This window comes from Orbicella faveolata, unplaced genomic scaffold (assembly GCF_042242905.1).
Source record: "Orbicella faveolata isolate gen_17 unplaced genomic scaffold, um_ofav_v1 contig_46, whole genome shotgun sequence".
Lineage (NCBI taxonomy): Eukaryota > Metazoa > Cnidaria > Anthozoa > Scleractinia > Merulinidae > Orbicella > Orbicella faveolata.
The window spans coordinates 6570885-6575969 of NW_028301576.1; the positions used below are offsets into that span (position 1 = coordinate 6570885).

Genomic DNA, 5085 nt, shown 5'->3' on the forward strand with positions numbered 1-5085 from the left:
GAACAAAAAAAAAAAACAAACAAAAACAAAACGAAAAAAAAGAAAAGAAAATGAAAATGTCGTTGGACTGTGTTTATCTTAACGTATGGATTTTGAAACAAAAAACACTACTTACCTTCGTTCACAATAGAGGCCTGCATGTCGGGAAGTAGGGCCAACCGGGCCACCAGGAGGAGCCTGATGAATCGGGCATGGAAAGGGGGAATTACGACAACAACATCGTGTCGCTTGCCCTTCCCACACCAAATCCATCAAGCACGGGCGGTGTATCCTTGCGGCACAGTAGGGCACCGCCTCTCAAAGTCTCAAAGCCCTCAAAGTCTCCGCGGCCGCTCACGTGAATGAGTAAATACAGAGTTTTTTCGAGAGTTCAAACGGGGTTTTGTGAAGTGTCCGTTAAGGTTACAGTATACCTTCAGGGGTGTCTCGCGCGCAAGCGATGTAGCGCGTGCAGTTTAAGCTGTAGATACCTAAACCCCTATATCAAATTAAAGCCTACGGGGCTGGCTATCAAACTATACCAAGAATTTTGAAAGAAAATGAATTGTCGAATTTTTCACGACCACTAAATGCGAGCGCCCGAATCACCTTTCGAAAGCTACAAGTCAAAGCGAATTTCGTTTTTCGCCAATTTAATTTTTTCCTCGGTTTCAGGGCCCAAAGCGCTTAAAAAACGTGTCTGCGTTTTGGCATATTCAATTGCAGTAAAAAGTTACAGAACATTTTCGAAATAGGATTTAAAAAAATGTGGAGTGATCGTACAAATATCGCTCTCGAAGAAAAAGTATTTCGAAATTAACAATTCCCAGACACGCTTTTGTAGTTTATATGTTAAACTAGCCACTGTCCAAATTTAAGAGCAATTGAACAAATTCCCTTTGAGTTATAACTCTTTCAAGTGTCTGCTTCAAGGGAAAAAATTTATTCGAGAAAACAGCGCTAAGAAACATTTTCTCCTTCGTAAACAAACTCCGCCCACAAACGCCTTCAACTGGGTTCTCAGATAACTAAGCCAATCAGTGCAGGGAAAGTTTACTACCGTTAACCTCCTGGTGAAATTTACGCGCGAATCTCTAAAAAACTCTTGTGTTTCGCAATGCGCTCAAGGAACCGAAGGTAGAGAGATAATTTTTCTGTAGCTCGGTTTTTCTTGAAGCTGGTCTGGCAAAATGGAGAAGACTAAACAGGATACGAACGATTGAGTGGCTGAGCGAAGGAAACAAACAAAAGAAAGCGCGGAGAGCAACTGTGTGTGGGCAGCTGTGCATGGATAATATTTCAAATGGTCTCAATGAGTCCGACGATTCGTCGATATCGGACTCATCAGAAGAGTCTCTGTCAGTATCCCTGTTATTGCTGTCAAGTTCCGAAATTTTTACAGAACCTTTCTTTTCTCTTACCATGAATATTTGCCCGCCTTATACGATAACTATAGCTTCATCCGCGTGGCGAACTTTCGCTTCTTCACTCATTGATGTATTTTCATTCGTTCTTCGCTGTTTTCGCTTTTTCGAACTAGTCCATAGTTTAAACGTGGTCTATGTTTACTTATAACTTAATAGAGACACGCCTAATACCAAAGATGCTGGGTAGTCAGAACAACAATGCTGATCAACTGAGTAGTCAATTCGTGACATCCATATAGGTAATTCCCGCGAAAATCGTCTCGGTTGATTGCATACGCGCTATAGGGCTGTCAATCAAGAGGTAAACTTTTACTTCCGGTGAAAACGTAAAACCGCCATTTCTCCGCCAATATTTAGCCTTTTCCAATTTTTTTTTTCAGAAATTAGAGATTATTCTTCGACCACTATTTTGACCCAAAAATCCAAATTTGAAGAAAATTGCCGACCCGAAGGTATACTGTAACCTTAAGAGAGCTTCCACTGTACTTTGGTCCTGCAGTTGGTTTAACTACGGTTTGAGATTTGCTGAGTAGCCTAGTAGGTAAGTAATTGTTTTGGTTCTGGTTTTCCGACACTCAATAGCCCATTGCAAAAAACGTGAGAGGACTGGGAAAGAGTATGGTTGTTTTCCGTTTGTTTGAAAAACTATGATATTCAAATGAAAGATAAACTAAATTTGAGAGTCTTAAGGAAGAATAGAGGCATTTAGAGGAGGAAAATGGCAAAATGATAGCTCTTCAAATATCACCTAAAATAGAGAGTTTGTATGGACTGGGTAGACAGGCCACAACATTGTAAGGGTTTGTATGGAATTTTGCCACTATTGCAAGGCTCCCATTTGGACAATTTTCCGCTGAAAACTCTCAAACTTGACTGGGTAGCTTTTCATTTAGTAACATTTCATTTGAAATGTTTAGATTTTCAATGTTATCAATATACGAAACTCATCCCAGTCCTCTCGCGTTTTTGCAAACGCCGTAGACAATGAGTCGAACCAAGAGACGATCAAGGTACTTTATACCTTGATCTTCTTTGGTCAAACCTAATCGAAAAACAGGTCGAAGCAGAAATAATTACAGGTTTTTCTCAGTAGTATTTGCGACTACTGTGAACTGTTCACCGAAGTTTGACTTGGTCGAACTGAAAGGTACTTAATTTTGGTTGACTCACAGGGAGCACACAATCTTGTTGAATAGAAAGAGAGTAAATAAAGGAATGAAAAGAACGAATAGTTTACCTTTGTCTCCTGTTGTTATTTCTTACGCGACCTTACGGAGAAAATCGCTACACGTACTTACAAGTCCTGTGTCACACTGTAGCGATAAACTCGTACCTAGGCCTTTTCGCGCTATGCAAATTTTTTTTTTTTTGGTTTACATCAGAAGCATATCACCTAGAAGCGTTTAACTCTGGTTCAATGCTGCCGATTATTCCGAACCAATCAAATTTAACTTCCTAATATGAAGAAAGGGCTCTCGCGTGGATATGTCATAAACGCGCGGACTACACGCGGACAGCAATGAAGGACACATTCAGTCGTTGCGAGTTGAGAGAAGGTTGGTGTTTCTGGGCCGATTTCTGCTCTCATCATGAGAATCAAACGAACCTTTTCTAGGAGCTGCCAGTGTCATACATAGGCCAGTTATTTGCCAGGTCTCAATTGCATGTAAGCTTTTTTTGCATCAAAACTAGTCAATGGAAATCATGCTATGTTGAAAACGTTTGTTTAGCACGCGCGCTTTCGTTTGCTGGATAACAATGAACAGTATTGTGGATTATTTTTGCGTGATAGTTGAACTTTAAGAAAATCGGACTTGAAATTGTGGCTTTTCTCTTGATTTGTCATATGTTCGCGCCATGATTGTGTGATTTATACCCTTGTTATATCACGATAAGTGAAAAATTTTGTGGCTCGGCTTGTTCCCTTTATATCTTAACGAATGCTTTCTTATAAATAAAACTGTTGGAGCGATCTGTGCTCATAGTTCTTTAAAAAACGTTTAAAACAGATCTAAAAAAGTAAAACTGTCGCTAAATTTTCGACTGCCTTCTGCGGTCTTCTTCAGAGAATGATGATTTCGCGCGATTCACAGAATTTTTAATAAGCTGGGACGTTATTGCTCGTTGCCCCCTAGGGATGCAACCAGTGGCGCATAAACCCTTGGGAAGGGTGCTCTTTCATTTACGGAGTTTTTGTCTAAGAAAGAGTGCAAGGATTCCAAAAACAGTCTTTTGTTCTTACCGCTCACACCTGTTTCAAGAATGTTGGCGTAACTATGATGTATATCGTGGGCGGATTCAGCATGTTGTTTGATTGCGGAATTGACATTTCCATTGGTTCCGGGCTTGTGTTCGGTCCCCCGAGATTTCCAATTTCTTCTGCTTTCCCCGACATACGTGAAAGAACATGTCCGACAGGTCACTTTGTACACAATGCCTTTTAATTGCTCTTTTGTCGGCCGGTCCTTGGGCTTTTTGAAAAACATTTCCCAATGTTTGTATTGGTTTGAAAGCTGTCCTGATGTTTTCGCGGCTCAAAATGGAAATGTCAATTCCGCAATTAAACAACATGCGGAATCCGGCCACGATATACATCCTAGTTACGCCAACATTCTTGAAACATGTGTGAGCGGCAAGAACAAAAGACTGTTTCTGAAAATCCTTGCACTCTTTCTTAGACAAAAACTCCGTAAATGAAAGAGCACCCTTCCCAAGGGTTTACGCGTCACTGGTTGCCTCCCTAGGGGGCAACGAGCAATAACGTCCCATGCAGCTTATTAAAAATTCTGTGAATCGCGCGAAATCATCATTCTCTGAAGAAGACCGCAGAAGGCGGTCGAAAATTTAGAGACAATTTTACTTTTTTAGATCTGTTTTAAACGTTTTTTAAAGAATGTTTTCTTGTTTTCTTGTTGTAGTACGTATGCCATCCGTTTGTTTGGCCGATGTTCAAGGGTTTTGGATCCTGCTTTGGATACTAACTGCTCTACTAAACTGAGACATCATCTCATTTACCCTGCATTTACATATTCATTACCATGTTACTGCCTGTCTTGAATTGTTATCTCAATTAAAAATTTACTACTCTTGGATGTTATTGTTCAATCATTTTTGATCTCCCACTTCTGTGCACTTGTTTTCCTTTGAATGTTGGCGGTAGTGGGAGACTACACATAAGCTTAAATCAATAAATAATAAGTGTTTTATGTGAATTTACACATGACTGTCAACCCACCTGGTGTTGAGTTTAAAAAACATACTTTGTAATTAAATTATTATTTTCAAGTAGATGCAAGTCAGTGGTGTTTTTTGTTTTTTTTTTCATCCCCAATCTGCAATTTAAGTTACAACCACTGTAAATAGTATGAGGTCTATTATTTGTCCAAAACATTCTTTTCATGTAATTCAACCAGGCCTTTCCATTGAGCCCAATCTCCCTTTACATGGCCTCACATGAGGGCCCCTCACATGTACTGAGAACCCAGGAATGGACACACCGAGCAAATAAAAGTTACATACAACAACTAAACACTAGGTGAAGAGAAATCTCTAACTCTCATCAGTTTTAACATTGATATTGTCAATGACAATGACTGAGGCAAACTCATTAGTAGGCCTTTTACTTTAAACACATTCAAGCAAGTTTAGCAAGACCAAAATCATCTTTATCACACTTGTC

At 39.8% G+C, this 5085-nt stretch overlaps 1 long non-coding RNA gene across 1 annotated transcript; it reads left to right on the forward strand.

Moving 5' to 3' along the window:
• Positions 1–1531: 1531 nt before the first annotated feature.
• Positions 1532–4694, forward strand: LOC149098156 (uncharacterized). Its single transcript, XR_016203809.1, has 2 exons — positions 1532–1947; positions 4325–4694. It is a non-coding gene; the product is annotated as an uncharacterized LOC149098156 (long non-coding RNA).
• The last annotated feature ends 391 nt before the right edge of the window (positions 4695–5085 follow it).